The sequence below is a fragment of the Neophocaena asiaeorientalis genome, unplaced genomic scaffold (assembly GCF_003031525.2).
Source record: "Neophocaena asiaeorientalis asiaeorientalis breed wild unplaced genomic scaffold, Neophocaena_asiaeorientalis_V1.1 scaffold264, whole genome shotgun sequence".
Lineage (NCBI taxonomy): Eukaryota > Metazoa > Chordata > Mammalia > Artiodactyla > Phocoenidae > Neophocaena > Neophocaena asiaeorientalis.
In genome coordinates this window covers 681,141-698,206 of record NW_020185332.1, presented here as the reverse complement: position 1 = coordinate 698,206, position 17,066 = coordinate 681,141, and the positions used below count along the sequence as shown (strand labels likewise).

The window sequence follows — 17,066 nt, the reverse complement described above, 5'->3', positions numbered from 1 at the left end:
GGGGGGGGGGGGGGGGGCGGCTGCAGGCTGAGTCACCTCCCACAGGGGGCCACCATGACTGCCCCTAAGCGTACGCTCCCACGACAGTCATGCAAGTATCAAGCGACCATCCCTTCCTACTGAGTGTGGGTACGGGTTGGCAAATCCGTGGGCAAAGGTGACAGGATTTTAAATTATTAGGTTGAAAGTGATGTCTAGGTGTGCCCTGTTCTAAGTAAAACTAATGTACAAAAGTAACTTTTAGCACAAGTTCCCTAGGGGCACTTCTTTGCTTTTTCAAAACATTCACTAGAGGAATTTTCAAATCCAATTTCTCACAGACTCTTCAAGAAGGCAAGCAAATTATATCAGTTTGATTCAAACTTTTTTTTTAGGGGGTGGGAATATGTCAGTGATACAAAATTAGGCATACCTGCACTTACAGATTACTTTTTAAGTGAGAGGAAGTACAATAATGGTATTTGGGGGGTGAGCAACTGTTTTCAGGTACCGTTTAGGTCCTGTTTTTCCAGCTAGGTAGTAGCCTCTTGAAAGTTTTTCAGTTTCCTTTCTCCGACCAGGTGAGCGTGTCCTGGTGCTAGTGAGCTGCACTGCTGTGAGTGTGCCTGTGGCTGCCTTTCCTATGTTTCTGATGTGTCCATGCTGTACGGGAACCCGGAGATCAGGAGGTTCTCACTCTGGTTCCTGAAGTGCTTGGTCTCTGCCATCGCGGAACAGGACTTCTTGGGCAGGACCAGTAGAGGCAGTATTCCCCGTGTCTGAAGTTGTGGCCAGCTATTCTGGATTTCATCCATGGTGAAGCGGTCCACTGTGATCTGCCTTGGTGTCGTGCGGACATTGTATTCTGTTTCCTCCGGGTGTACAAAGGGAGCAGCCGTCTGTGCGGCTCAGCCTGGTGTGCGTGGCTTATGGGCTGTTGGTCGGGAGGTGGGGATTAGATCTGTGGTCCCTCTGGGAGTGTACGTTTTTTCTGAAATCTCTGGGTGACATTCTGGTGGATAGTCGTGGGTAGGTACACACACATGTTCCTCTGTGTTTACTTGCCCTTCTCGTAGACATTTCCCCCATCAAAGAAAAGTTAATTTGTATTGTAAAATATTCACTGAATACCTACCAAGTGCAAGGTACTGGGTGAATCACTGCAGAGGGCATAAAGATGGCTCATAAATGACTTGTGTCCTCTGGGGGCTTAGAGTCTAACAGGGGAAAAGAGACATATCTGTAAGTGATTCTAACGCGTGCGTGGTGGAGCACAGCCAGTGTCATTGTTTTGTGCATGAATCGCCATGCTGCCAACTGTCAAAAAGAATCTGATGTGATATAATTAGTCAGGATTCTTTGGCTGTGTCAGGCACCTAACTCAATATTACTTAATCAAAAGAGGGAGTGCATTGGCTTGAGTTACCAGGAGGTCCAAAGGCAGGGATGAATATGGGGTTGAAATGATAGCCTCAGGACTCTGGTCACCTCTTGGCTTTACTCCTCCTTACGTGGGCTTCCTTTTCAGTCAGATTCTCTCCACTGGGGGCAGCACGGACCTCACTAGCCCGATACTTCTAGTCCTTAGTGCTCCGTATCCCAGAGAAAGCTCCGCCCAGCCTCCTCAGCATCTAGGTCAGCGCTTGAATCACTCGTTGGCTCTGCTTGGAGACCCCGCCCAGTCCTGGACCATTTGTTGTGTCCAGGGGACTAGAGTAGTGTGGTGGGCCATCCTGAGTTACGAAACCACCTCTGGGGCAGGATTGATGGGGTCCCTTCATTGGCACCCTAGCAGGAACACTTGCTATTGTGGAGGAGCATATCCCAAATGAAAAAGAGGAGTTCTATAACTAGACGATGGGAGGAACAGATTCTGAAAGCAAGCAAATTACGGTGAAAAAAGTTGTCCCACTATAGATAATATTAAGCATTGGGTCAGAAAGACAGAAAACTGCTAACACAGGATCAAAACAATAATTAAGCGTTTAAGGCAGGGGTGGGCAAAATGGGCAGCGCACAGCCTGCTGGCTATTTTTGTATGGCCTGCAAGCTAAGATTTGTTTTTCAGAATTTTGTGACACATGATAATTATGTGAAATTCAAATTTCGGTGTCCATCAAGACGTTTTATTGGAACACAGCCAGGCTTATTTTAAGTGTTGTCTGAGGCTGCTTTTGTGCTGTAATGGCAGAGTTGAATAGTTGCTTGTGAAAGAGATTGTGTGGCCCTCAAAGCCTTAAAATATTTTCTCTCTGGTCCTTTTACAGAAGAAGCTTCCTGACCACTGAGTTAAGGGGAAGAAGAATCCCCCAACTGAGAAAGCTTTAGAATTTAAGCACAAAAGTCAGCTGTGAGTTGATTAACTTGAGGTGCTTCATGAAATCGGTGTATGACATGGGTAGGAGAGAGGGTATTTCCCCGATCCTGGAGCTCTGGGAGGGCTTAGCTCCAAAGGTTTCTGTGTAGTCTTTCCACTCACTGTGGCAGGAGGTCAGAGGTCTAGTTCAACCAAAGCTGACCTAAGTAGTTAGGCTATGAGTTAAGGTGTGTATGGGGGGGCTCAGATGCAGCTGTGCTTCATGCCATTTAAAGCAGTGATTTGCATTGCCAGCCCACCATGCTTCTTAGCCCCCTGTCATTATCAAGATCTTGTTTTGGGACTTCCCTCGTGGTCCAGTGGGTAAGACTCCATGCTCCCAATGCAGGGGACCCGGGTTTGATCCCCGGTCAGGGAACTAGATCCCGCATGCATGCTGCAACTAACAGTTTGCATTGCCGCAACTAACAGTCCTCATGCCCCAACTAAGAAGCCTGCATGTTGCAACTAAGAAGTCCACATGCCACAATTAAGAGTCCACGTGCCGCAACTAAAAAAGATTCCCTCATGCCGCAACTAAAAGATCCCAGGTGGCGCAACTAAGACTTCGGTGCAGCCAAAATAAATAAATAAACAAACAAACAAAAAATCTTGTTTTGATTAAGACCCTGAAGAAGCATTATGTGATTTAGATCAATGCAGAGTTCATACAACTTAGCTGGTGAATAATTTCTGCCTTGGAGTTGCTGGCAGATGAAGAGCAGTAAATGCTGAGAACAGTGTTAAATTAAGTCTCAGCTTATTTTTCTCTAACTTTTGTCAGATGAAGCGGTGTGTAATCTCCCTGATCTTTATGCCCAGCACTGAATTAGTGGCCTGGGCTGTAGTGTACCGAGAAAGCTGGCCTGAGGGGACGCCCAGCCAGACTGTGATTGGAGCAAGCTGCGATGGTTCTCTGCAGAGCTAGAGTCGTTTGTACCTTGGGACCTTTCGGCTCCGAGGACCCTCCAAAAGAGTTCCTAATTGCCCGGGATGAAGAGTTTTGTGAAAACAGGGAGCTCTCAGGTCAGGATGAGATTTAAGCCCTCTGCAGAGACTATGAGAGTGTTTTTGGATCCTAGGCCTGGGGACAGCTGGGAGTCTCCGAGGCACTTCGAGGGATCCCAGCAACAGCCTCCAGAGGAACAGGGTCCTCACAACAGTCAGGATTTCAACCTCTAAAGTCTTCCTCTCCCTTCATTCAGACTTGCCATTGGCGCCGATAGGCAAGATTTGAAGTGGCCCAAGTTTGTTTTTGTTTTGTTGTTTTACAAGCTGTTGGTGGCAGACGCGCATGTAATGAGTTTCTGAGTGGCTGCTTCAGTGACCCTTGCAAGGCACTGTCCTCCCTGCCAGAGCTTTCCTGGCATCCTGCCAGCCAGGCTTCCCTGAGGAGAGTCAGGGTGGCCCCTGAGGCTGCGCACAGGGCTCTGTCCTGAGCACAGTCCCTGTCCGTGTGTGGCAGGGGAGTGTCATCTGAGCCTCAACCCATAGGTTGCCCGTGGTGTCCAGCGGGTGGCCTTGGCTACACGTCTGCTTCCTTTGCCCGCCACTCTCATCCCCCAGCCATGTGTTGACAGCCTCAAGGGGGCAGTGAATTTACAGGGAGAACAGATTTCTTTGGACTCTGTCTAGACTGCCCCACCTTACAGATGGAGAGAAACAGAGTGGCTGATTGATAGCTGGAATCCAGTATGTGGTCTCTGGTTAGAAATGTGAGTCACGGGGCTTCCCTGGTGGCACAGTGGTTGAGAGTCCGCCTGCCGATGCAGGGGACACGGGTTCGTGCCCCGGTCCGGGAAGATCCCATGTGCCGCGGAGCGGCTGGGCCCGTGAGCCATGGCCGCTGAGCCTGCACTTTCGGAGCCTGTGCTCCACAACGGGAGAGGCCACAACAGTGAGAGGCCCGCGTACTGCAAAAAAAAAAAAATGTGAGTCATGTTCTCTAGAATTACCTCAGTGCTAGACCCACAGCGATGGATTATGCCTCCAGACAAGTTTGTTTCTTAGCATCTCAAGTGAGGCAGATGGGACGCTGGAGGAGGGAAAGCGCTTCCTCAGATCCCTTTCGGGAAGCATCGTGGAGGAGGTGGTATTTGGGCTGAGCTCTGAAGCATAGGGAGAAGTTACGCAAGTGACAGTGTCAGTGAAAGGAATTCCAGGTAGAGGGAAACACATGAGTCATGATGACACACAGGCAGGGAAACATAGATATATGTCCTTGCAGGAAATAGCAGGTCGTTCGGGGTGTTTAGAACAAAGGATTCCTGGTGGTAATTGGTGGGAGTTAAGTGAGAATTAGTTGAAGCGATTGAGGAGGATCTTCCCCGCCATGCGCAGGGACTGGATTTTAGCCTGGACAGTGGGGAGCTGAGGGGCACTCCTGCACAGGGAAGGGAGGCGGGAGGCAAGCTGTCCTTGGAGGAGGAGGCCTCTGGCTGCTGCAGCTAAGGTGAGGCGAGAGGGGAGAGAGGTCAGTTAGGTGGCTGTTGACATGGTTCCGGAAGAAAGAATGTGGGTCTGAGTCAGGGTTAGTCACCGAGTGGAGGGTGAAGAGGACACAGGTTGGGAGAGATTATCCTGCAAAGCCCCTGAGACCAGAGGCCAGGTGCTGGTATGGATGGATGGGGAAGGCAAGGGAACGAAGCCGCAAGGTTTGCCCCATGGCCCTCCCCAAGGCGGGTGGTGGAAGGGACCCAAGGCCTAAGGCTGTGCCTCTTCACTCTAGGAAAGACCTGCTACTCTAGGCTGAGAGGTGATCCCGGCAGAGCTGTGTCCTGTTCCTTCTCACATCACAAAGCCTCATTTCTAAGGGAAACTCGGGGCTGGGGGTACTGCCGCTCTCCCCAGTTACAGATAACTTCCTGAGGAGGACTGTGGGCCCAGGAGAGCTGGTTTGACTTGGAAGTCTGGTGACCTGGTGACCAAAGAAGGGGCAGATTTTGTTAACCACTGCCCTAGCAAGGTGGAGCCCAGCTCACCATGCCCAACGCTACAGAGTGACAACGTAGTCTATTGGAGCGTCTCAGCTTGAGGGTGGGAACCAGCATTAGGCTTAACAGCACCGGGTTAATTAGAAACAAACATGGTGGGATTTGCTTTTTCCATTTGGAAACAACATGTTTCAAAATTTATTGTTGGAGGTGCCTGCCGCCTTGTGAAGTGTATGCGGTGCTGTCATTGGCTGGTAGTGGCAGGCAGTGAGTCCTCAGAAAGCTGCTACCCACCAAGTGGCCTCAGAGCCACTACTTCCCTTTCCCTTTAGCGTCCTGGCTGCAGACAGAAGCTCATGGAAGGTTCCCTCAGGCTCGGCCATTGGCTCCCTGAGTGATCCTGTCAGAGTCCCTCATCACTTCTGAGCCTTACCTTCATTCATTTAGTGGTAATCTTGCTTCCTTCTCCATCTCCTGGAACTGTCCTCAGGACCAGATGAAGAGGAAACTCGTGGACCATGTATGTGTAACAGAGTCAAGTTTGTGGCGTTTAAAAGCACATTGAGGGGCTTCCCTGGTGGTGCAGTGGTTGAGAGTCCGCCTGCCGATGCAGGGGACACGGGTTCGTGCCCCAGTCCAGGAAGATCCCACATGCCGCGGAGCGGCTGGGCCCGTGAGCCATGGCCGCTGAGCCTGCGCGTCCGGAGCCTGTGCTCCGCAACGGGAGAGGCCACAACAGTGAGAGGCCCGCGTACCGCAAAAAAACAAACAAACAAAATTTATGAATGAAAATGAATTGACATAAGGTCTGGAATTTGCCTTAAAATATTTGTTCCCTCCCACCCCACGAAGGAAAAACTGAGGGATTTGGTTGAAACAAGACTGGCAATGCGTAGATAATTGTTGAGGCTGATGTTGGGTACATGGTTACACTCTCTCTACTTTTGTGAATGTTTGGATTTTTTAAGAGGAAAAAATGTGACTAAAAGAAGGTGGCAAACCTACTGACATGATAAGTGACATACATGGTAAGAGCTCCAGGGAGAAGGGAGCCTTGTGGGTGTAGAGGGGTCAGGCGAGGCTTCCCGGAGGAGGTGGAAGCCTCTTGGTGAGTATTCTTTGTTACAAGTAACAGAAACCAACTTGAGTCAGTGTAAACAGAACAGAGGACTTCCTTATAAGGATCTGGGGGCCCTTGGGCAGCCCAAGGGCCAGATGTTGCCAGAGCTCAGGAAGGGACGGGGCAGGAATGGAAGACCACTGGGATCCCAGGCCACCTGTCTCCATGTTGGGCCGCCTTGTCCTGCATGCTCTGAAGCTTGGCTTTCTCTGCTTTGTCCAGGGGCAGGAGGAAGGGCTCCCACCCCCACCGCAGCTCCCAGCGAGCATCACGTCCATCCCAGACACAGCCCAGGCCCAAGTCCCTGAGTATTCTAGCAAAACATACCTGGAGCAAATAGTTGGTGGAGCTCCCTTCTGTAGGTGAAGGGAGGTAATTAAGGGGTTACCTTTGAGGTAACCCTTTCTCCCCCCTCCCCTCCAACAAACAAAAAAGACTAGAAGGATGGTAGAATAAATATGAATACAGAAGGCATCTGGATTAGAGACTAGCAAGAGTGAATGATTCAGAAACTATTGGGGAACAGCATGGATCCTCTTGGCACTGACGGGGTGGGGTGGGGGCTTGGGGAGGGCCCACATAGGTAGGAACCCCACCCAGCAGGACCTGATTCTCTCTGTTGCTTGTGTTTTTTCTCAAACAAATGTTAGCTCTTATTTTTCCCCCAAGCTTCAGAGACATTGAACTCTACATTCTGTGTATCTCATATGTAGTTCCTCTTATTTACTGAGCCCTTAGTACCTACCATCAAGTAGGAATTACTGTTCCCACCTGACAGCCAAGGAAACAGGCTTCAGGAGGCTCTGTAATTTGGCCTCCTGCAGGGTCACACAGCTCGTGCTGGTAGAGCTAGGATTCAAATCCAGATCTGCCTAACCCCAAAGTTGGTGCTACCATTTCCACACCACACTGTATACCTACTTAATGTAATTTTTGATGCCAATTGATGGTAAGAATCAGTGGATGTTAGGGTTCTTGGTTGTTGGTGAACACGAATTAGCTCAAACAATAAAAGAGGTTTTTTGTTTTTGTTTTTTGGCTTAGCTCACCAAACCTCAGGAAGAATAAGAATGCAGCTTGGCCTTAGGGAAGATTGTGTCCAAGCACTCAAATGACATTAGCTGCTATACTTCAATTATGGTGTGCAGTCGGTTCTCTATACCTGCATCCTTGGATTCAACCAACCTGCAGATCAAAAATATTTGGGAAAAAATAATTCCAGAAAGTTCCAAAAGGCAAAACTTCATTTACATAGCATTTACATTGTATTTTTAACTATTTACATTGTATTGGGTATTGTAAGTAATCTAGAGATGATTTAAGGCATTCAAGAGGACGTGCACAGGTTATGTGCAAATACTGCATCATTTTATATAAGGAATTTGAGCATCTGCAGATTTCGGCATCCTTTTCCGGGGGTGGGCGGGGGTGGGGGGTGGGGGGGAATGTCCTGAAACCTGCTAATTCTCTCTCATTTGTTTCTCTTCTGATGTTGGCTTTATTCTCTCAGGCCAGCCGTCTCTACCACATGGGAACCACTGCCTCTGGGCTTTAGTCTCATTATCAGGGAGGCAAGATCTCTTCCCAGCTTCTGTTAGAAAATCCTAAGGAAGGGCTCTAATTGGACTAATACTGGTCACATACCCAGACCCGCCAGATCACCATGCCAGGGGATGGGGGAATTGGGAGTGGCCCAGCCTGCGTCAGGGGACGGGGTTCCGATTGTCACGCTCCACCTGGAGCAGCTGGTTGGAGTCAGGGAGGAGCACTTCTCCCAGTTAGTGTATGTGGTGGGGAGGGTCCTTCTCAGTAGGTCACACAGGATGTTCCCGCTCCACTTAGCTTACGTTTGTCCTTACCTGGCAAGAGCGAATGACTTCCTAGGCATTTCCTTTAGGACCTGTCTCAAGCTAAGCTAGGAACGACTGGTGAGTGACCTTGACTTCACGGGTGAACCATGCTGACCCTGACCCAGGCACAAATGGCAATGCCTTACTTTGGTGCAGCTTGGATCACCATAACTATGGTGATATTATTAGAAATTCTCTCCCACTTTCCATTTAAAATTGAACAGATCTCCGACCTACCTCTACCGTTCCTTTTTCCATCTTTTTAAAAAATTTCCTCTCCTCCTGCTGAGCAAAATTAGCTTTCAGCAGGTCAAAGCAGGTTTTTAAGCTAATTTCTCTTTCTTGAAGTACAGATGATAAGCATCCAAGCTAGCCAGTGTTGTTTTTCTGCCCACAGGTGGTTGATTGGCTTTGTGATAGACTGAATATCTGCTTGTCTCCTGAAGTCGCCCACGTAGTCTAGAAAGGGAAGTATACTGCTCTAAGGCATGTTCTTTTAATGGGAAGGTTACTCTGTGGTCTTTGGCAAGTGGCTTCTACTTGAGCCTTAATTTCCATATCTATAATATAGGGCTGCTCTGCCATGCATTAGTATGGGTTCATTAGAAATGAGAGATCAGGGAATCCAGGATCCATAAACTCTTGCCTTTACTGCCCCCTTTTCCCTTTTCTTTTTCTTTTTTTTTTTTTGCGGTACGCGGGCCTCTCCCCGCTGCAGCCCCTCCCGTTGCAGAGCGCAGGCCCAGCGGCCACGGCCCACGGGTCCAGCCGCTCCGCGGCACGTGGGATCCTCCTGGACCGGGGCACGAACCTGTGTCCCCTGCATCGGCAGGCAGACTCCCAACCACTGCGCCACCAGGGAAGCCCCCCTTTTCTTTTTCTCTCTCCCTTCTCTCCCTCTCCCTTTATTGTAACCCCTATACCTTTTGCTGTAGCTATTGTTACTACCTGATTTCAAATTTGTGCTGATGAAAACCAAATCCTGAACTCTTGCAACATCATCTCTTGTTTAATGGTCAGCATTTGTGTGCCTTTTGGGTCAGGGATGAGCACTGCATTTGCAGACAGGGGTACACAAAGGTAGAAAATGAAAGCATTTCAAAACTAATGAATCAGGGACTTCCCTGGTGGCACAGTGGTTAAGAATCTGCCTGCTAACGCAGGGGACACGGGTTCGATCCCTGGTCCGGGAAGATCCCACATGTCTCGGAGCAGCTAAGCCTGTGCACCACAACTACTGAGCCTGTTCTCTAGAGCCCGTGAGCCACAACTACTGAGCCCACATGCCACAACTACTGAAGCCTGTGCACCCTAGAGCCCACGCACCGCAACGAGAGAAGCCACCGCAATGAGAAGCCTGCACACCGCAACACAGACTAGCCCCCACTCGCCACAACTAGAGAAAGCCCACACGCAGCAACAAAGACCCAACACAGCCAAGAATAAAAAATTAAAAAGAAAGAACAAAAAAAACCTACTGAATCTTGGGAGGGAAGCAGAAATTGAAATGCAGTTGCTGGACGTGGTTGCAAAACTCTTGAAAGTGGAGAGATAAAAATAGCTGCTCGTTAGGACCTGGCACACGTGCTCCGAAGGCTCACTGTTTGAACTCACTTGTTAATCAGGAGGTGGGAAACAGCCTCTAGTTCCTGCTGTCAGCACGTCTCTTGCAGTTAAACTTGTCAAGGAGGAGGATAATGAGCTGGAGCTGAGAAGGAAGCGCTTTGCTCACTAAACTGGAGCTCAGAATTATTTTCTCTTACAACCAGATTTTAAGGATTTCAGCCTACCCCAAGTCAGCTCCTATTCCCAGATAAAGCTTGTTTCATTGGTAATGTGAGTGATCCCCCCCCCCGCCTGCTTCCCAACCACAACTTTTTAAAAAATTGAGATACAGTTGACATATAACATTGTATTAGTTTCAGATATAGAACATAATGGTTTGATATACATGTATATTGTGAAGTGATTGGCCACAAGAAGTCTAGTTAACATCCATCACCTTACATAGTTACAATTTTTTTCTTGTGATGAGAACTTTTAAGATATACTCTCTTAGCAACTTTCAAATATACAATACAGTATTGTTAACTGTAGTCACCATGCTGTGCATTGCGTCTCTAGGACTTATTCATCTTATAACTGGAGGTGTGTGCCTTTTGACCGCCTTCACCCACAACTTAGTAATGGCTTTTCTGAAACTTTGGAGTACAACCCACTGTGGTTTGCCATTTGCTCTGTTGTTGAGACCCAGATTAGCTAGCCTCTGGATAAACAATCTATGGCTTCTACTCTGGCCTCTGCCATTACCTTACTTTGTAACTTTGACAGATAACTCCCAGACTCTGGGCCTCAGTGTTTCTCGTCTGTGCGCAGGGGTTAATAATGCTTACTTCACACCATTGTTGTGAGGATTAAAGAAGACAATATATTTAAAAGGCCTGGCATAGTAGGTGCTCAATGAACCAGAGCTGTTGTGGTGTGTTCCGAGGTTGGCTGGCTTCTAATTGGTTGAGTTCTGTCTCCCCTGGTGGTGACAGCCTGGACAGGGACAGGGACCTGTCCTTCTTACTCATAGCTCAGTGCAGGTACTTTATTAGTGTTTATAGAATAAACAAGTGACCCCGCTGAATTCTTTAATCCAAAGAGGAGTAGAAAATGCTTAGAAGTCGGGGCATCTCTGGTGGCTCAGTGGTTAAGAATCCGCCTGCCAGTGCAGAGGACACGGGTTCGAGCCCCGGTCCGGGAAGATCCCACATGCCGCGGAGCAACTAAGCCCGTGTGCCACTACTGAGCCTGCGCTCTAGAGCCCGTGAGCCACAACTACTGAAGCCCACGCGCCTAGAGCCCGTGCTCCACAACAAGAGAAGCCACCGCAATGAGAAGCCCGTGCACCGCGACGAAGAGCAGTCCCCACTCGCCCCAACTAGAGAAAGCCCATGCGCAGCAACAAAGACCCAACACAGGAAAAAATAAATAAATAAATTAATTTAAAAAAGAAAGAAAATGCTCAGACGTCAAGTTAATATCATGTGCTCATGGGGGAAATCTCGGGAGGCTTTGAATAGTGGTTATTTCTGGTGTAGAGAATAGCAGAGAAGAAAATACTTTCTTCCACTTAGTTTTTTCATAACACCTCCTTAATCATTTTTGAAGAAGGAGGGTTTATCCATCTTCATTGCTGCAGAGCCGGGGCAGGATCTGGGTCTCAGACCTTAGCATCTTGTAGGTTTCCTAGGGAAGCTTGTCAGCCTGGGAGCTCAGAGAGTGGTGGATGCTTGCTGCGGAATACAGAGTGTCCCACCACACGCTGGGGCTCCTCCCAGCCTCACTCTCCTAGTATTGGAGGGTCAGAAAGAGAACCCAAGGCCGGAAGAGGCCTCAGGGAGTAGAGAGGGCTTGCGCCTGTGATGTGAACAATGTTTGAGGTTGCTGCTAGGGAAGATGTGGCAGGAAAAGCCCGATTAAACCTCCCAGGGCTCCAAAGCATGGCAGTATTCCATGCTGGGAAGGGCACTCAAAAGAACCAGGCGCCTGGATGTAGAGGTGAACGGGTGGGTGGGAAAGGAGGAGGTTTTAGGGGTGGGGACCAGCACAGAGAGGCAGGCGAGCCCCAGCCTGGGGAAGGTGGACACGGAGACGTGCTGCAGCAAGAAGTTGCAGAAGTGAGCAGGACAGCGGGCTTGGAAGGGCAAGCTGAGGGGCCTGGACTGTACTGCCAGGCAGGCTCTGTGCGGGGGGCTGTCCCATGGGAGGAGTGCCGGTCACTGTGCAAGACAGGCTGGGGGAGGAGTTGCTGGGCACCGGAGCAGAGGAAGGAGAGGCAGTGACTGTGGGAAGCAAATGCAGGAGGCTGACAGTTGGAGGAAACAATCTCTCTGGCCTTATCTGACCTCTTTTCTGCCCGTAGAGAAGAGCCCGACTTGGCCGGGGCTGCCGGGAAGGAGCATGTCCTGGCCTGGCTGCTCTGGCCACACGCTCTGGAGTGGAGTGGAGTGCCCAGGTCTCCAAGCAACTTCTTGTCAGGCCTTCAGGGTCACCAGGAGGGGCCCTGTGTGTGCATCTGCCTTCCAGGATGGATGTGGTCCAAGCAGGGAGACCCCCCGTGAGGGTTTCCCTCTGCTCCACTCTGGCCCCCACCCGCATGGATCTCTGCAGCCTCCCCAGGCAGCGAAGTTCCCTGGGGCAGGTGGCGGAAGCAGGAGCCACAGCCAGGGAGGGAGGAGAGTGGCGTTATATAAGTCTGCAAAAAAGGAGGCTGGCTTGCCATGTGACTAGAAATCAGATACAAGGACAGTCACAGAGGCAGTGCAGCCGCTCTGGAGCAGCAGTTGTGGCCTGGAGAGTGGTGTCTGACCAGCAGGGGGGAGTGAGGGAGTGGGTGTCTGGTGCTGTGAACTGCTTGTCTTAGAGGGCAACCCGTGAAAGAATCATTTTTTGTGATCCTGTAACGTGTGTGCTATTTAAATGCCCACAGTTCATTCGATTGATCCTGGTCTCCATCTGGTGAGGCTGCGAGAGCTGGGATTGTTATCACTGCTTTACTGATACACAGACCACAGACTACAGAAGTGAAGGGACTGGCTGAAGGCTGCACGTAGAGCAGGCGGCAGGGCCAGGATTTGAATACAGGTCCCCTGTCTCTGTAGCCAGTGCCACTCTTTTGCTTTATAACAAGGCCTAGCAGGTCATTTCTAAACCGGCCATGGGAACGTTGGAAGGTGAGGGAGCTCAGGGCTTCGTGGTCCAGTTGCAGGAAGGAAAGGCTGGGACGTTCTTCGGTGGAGGGAGGGACTCATGTTGGGGCGCCTCCCTGTGCCCAGCTCTCCCGGCTCCGGCCTGTTACTCAGCCTCACTTTGCACACACTGGCCTCCAGGGTCAGGCATCTGTCCTCTGTTGGAGAAGGGTCTTGGTGCTGTGGAGACGAGGACCAAGGGCTCCTCGGCGGGAAGTGTTTGTCGGGGCCGGTCCTAACCCCAGGCTTGGGAAGAAACAAATGAAAAGTTGTTTCCTGAGCCCCTGAAGTTTATAACCTCCCCGTGTGTTTGAAATAATTTTCCAGGAGGCCGAACGGTTCACCACGTGACTTCCCCCGGGTCAGTGCTCCAGGGCCATCCCTGCACACAGGCCTTCCCTCATCTCCCTGTCGCAGCAGCAGCCTCCTCACTGTCTGGGCTCTTACTAGGTTTTGTTACTGTTTTCTTCATGGACTTGAGACCACCTGATCTGCACATTGGTTTGTTGGTTTGCTTAGTCTGTCTCCTCACACTAAAGCGTAAGCTTTGTGACCGTGGGAACTGGGTTAGTTTGCTGGCTGTTGTGTCCCAGGTACGTGTGTGGTGCCGGCATGTGGCAGGAGCTCAGTGGACACGGGAATGAGTGATGTGGCAGCAGGGAGGGTGGGGAGAGGACAGGTCCAGGCATCACAAGGTCTGAGTTCTGGTTCCTGCTCTATCCAGTTTTTGCTGTGTGACCTCAGTCAAGTTCCTGGATCCCTTTGGGCTGTAGGCTTTTCGTCTCCACCATGAAGGGGAGGAACCAGATGCCCTGTAAGGCTGTTTCTGATGCCTGTGTTCTGAGAGTCTCTACATGAGAGACACGGGAGGTTGCCAAGGGGTTTGGAAAGATCTCGCATCCTGCGCTGTCGTGTCTTGTGACACGTTGAGGGCTGGGTCTTAGAAGACAGCACCCGTGGTGCTGAGTGTGTGCATGTGTACATGGTGAGTTTATCTCCGTTCACTCACAGGCATTTTGGAGCACCTCCTATGTACCAGATACTGTCCTAGCTCTGCAGTTACAGGGGCGAGGCAGATAGCCAGCATCCCTGCCCTGGTGGAGCCTGTGGTGGGTGGAGAGAGGCTAGAGCTGGCTGGGGGCTGTGGTTAGGACCTGACCCAGGCTGGGGTTGATGAGGGGAGGTAGGCAGGTGAAGGACGTACTGGGATATGAGAGGGTGATTTTTTTTTTTTTTTTCAGTTTACGCTTGGAAAGATACTTAAATGGATCTGTTAGAATCTGTTTAAGGATAAATAAACACAGTCATATGAGTATTGAAGGGGAAAATAATAAAATGTTAATAGTGGCTCTGGTAGGTTGGAATTATGGGGGTTTCATTTTTTTCCTCTGGTTCTCCAGATGTCCTATATCGTGTCTGTATTACTTCCGTCAGATTCCCTGGCAGGGTTTACGATTTTGCTCCTGGGTTTGGCCTGCTCTTGAGCCGGCCTCATTGTTTGCTTTGCTGATGTCTGTCCACAAAGCCCTGGGGGCCTTTACCAAGTCTCAGTAAGTGAGAATTCTTGGCTCTGCTCTGCCTGCTTCACGGGGCAGTTGTTTGAATCAGAGGAGATGGTAGAAGAAAAACATTTGGAAATTCACCTCTTGGCAAAGGGAAGAGCCAGTGGACTAATATTGGTGATGGGAGCCAGGGCGGGCCGTGGGGATGGTCCGAGTGCAGGGAAGGGGAATGGGGCTGGTGCTGGGGGCAGTGCCTTCACCCTGAGGAGCAGCTTTCAGGCCTCCCTAGTTCTCTGGCCTTGGTAGCAAGAGACTCTCCCTGACTAACAGGTAGATGGAGTTGAGCAGGCTGTTAGGGATGTGACTTCAGTGAAAGAGAATCAAGAGCTGGCTCCCAGCCCCTGGCACACACATTTATAAAACCCACATGCTCTGTGCATGAGGTCAATAATAGGAGTTCCGCCACCGCAGCAACACACAGCTCTACCCACCACCAGCCCCTCCCATCAGGAAGCTTGCACAGGCCTCTTGGATAGCCTCATCCACCAAAGGGCATACAGAAGAGGCAAGAAGGTCTACAATCCTGCAGCCTGTGGAATGAAAACCACATTCACAGAAAGATAAACAAAAAGAAAATGCGGAGGAATATGTACCGGATGAAGTCACAAGATGGAACCCCAGAGGGACAACTGAATGAAGTGGAGATAGGCAACCTTCCAAGAATTCAGAATAATGATGGTGAAGATGATCTGGGACCTCGGAAAGAAATGGAGGCGGGGATCCAGAAGATGCAAGAAATGATTGGCGAGGACCTGGGGGAATTAAAGAACAAACAGACAGAGATGAACAATGCAGTGACTGGAATGAAAAATACACTGGAGGGAATCAATAGCAGAATAACTGAGTCAGAAAAATGAATGGGTGACCTGGAAGACAGAATGGTGGAATTCACTGCCATGGAACAGAATAAAGAAAAAGGAAAGGAGAGAAGTGAAGACAGCCTAAGAGACGTCTGGGACAACATTAAGCGCACCAACATTTGCATTATAGGGGTCCCAGAAGGAGAAGGGGGGGGGGAATATTTGAAGAGATTATAGTTGAAAATTTCCCTCACATGGGAAAGAAAATAGCCACCCAAGTCCAGGAAGTGCAGAGAGTCCCAGGCAGGATAATCCCAAGGAGAAACACACGGAGACACATAGTAATCAAACGGACAAAAATTTAAGACAAAGAGATTATTGAAAGCAGCGAGGGAAAAGCGACAAATGGCATACAAGGGAACTCACATAAGGTTAACAGCTGATTTCTCAGCAGAAACTCTACAAGCCAGAAGGGAGTGGCACGATATATTTAAATTGAAGAAAGGGAAAAACCTACAGCCATGGTTACTCTACCCAGCAAGGATCTCATTCAGGTTCGACAGAAAAATCAAAAGCTTTACAGACAAGCAAAAGCTAAGAGAATTCAGCACCACCAAATCATCTCTACAGCAAATGCTAAAGGAACTTCTCTACGTGGGAAACACAAGAGAATAAAAGGACCTGCAAAAACAAACTCAAAACAATTAAGAAAGTGGTAACATGAACATACATAATGATAATTACCTTAAATGTGAGTGGATTAAACGCTCCAACGCAGAGACACAGGCTCGCTGAATGGAAACAAACAAAAAAAGACCCATATATATGCTGTCTACAAGAGACCCACTTTAGACCTCGGGACACATACAGACTGAAAGTGAGGGGATGGAAGAAGATATTCCATGCAAATGGAAATCAAAAGAAAGCTAGAGTAGCAATACTCATATCAGATAAAATAGAATCTAAAATAAAGAATGTTACAAGAGACAAGGAAGAACACTACATAATGATCAAGGGATCAATCCAAGAAGAAGATATAACAATTATAAATATATATGCACCCAAGATAGGAGCACCTCAATACATAAGGCAACTGCTAACAGCTCTAAAAGAGGAAATCGACAGTAACACAATAAGAGTGGGGGACTTTAACACCTCACTTACACAAATGGACAGACCATCCAGACAGAAAATTAATAAGGAAACACAAGCTTTAAATGACACAATTGACCAGATAGATTTAAGTGATATTTATAGGACATTCCGCAAAAAAATAAAAAAATAATAGGAGTTCCTGCCTCCATCCCATCCTCCTTTAGTCTTTGGTCTGTAGCCTCAGCAAGCATCCAGGTCTTATTATGTCTTCCTACCTTATGATCCAGCAGCAGATATTGTGTCTTGCCAACAGGGGCAGTTGAAACAACAGAGCTTGAAATCTTGATTATTCATGGTAATTGACTCCTTCCTGTGGGTCATCTGGCCCAGTCTGGATTCTCAAAGAGTGTAAAACACTGGCTTTTTGTCCCGCTTCTACAGCAGCTTCTCATTCCTCTGCTGACAGCCCTTCCTCGAGCCCTGAACGAAGGGCAATAAGGGGCCTTGGTGTCCAGTGCTCCTAAGCCAAGGGCTGGTTCTGTGATGGGGGCTGGGGTGTGTCGTGGCATTCGTGGTCAGGGCTGGTCTGTCTGGGGAGCGCTGACCTTCCCCTTCCCAACCTACCTGTGTCAATT

The 17,066-nt window shown here is 49.3% G+C and overlaps 1 protein-coding gene across 1 annotated transcript in view; it reads left to right on the top strand.

Annotated features, from left to right (window-relative positions):
- The window catches only part of MAP2K1 (mitogen-activated protein kinase kinase 1), an 81,080-nt gene that overhangs the window by 54,744 nt on the left and 9,270 nt on the right, over positions 1 to 17,066 (top strand). The window lies entirely within an intron of this gene.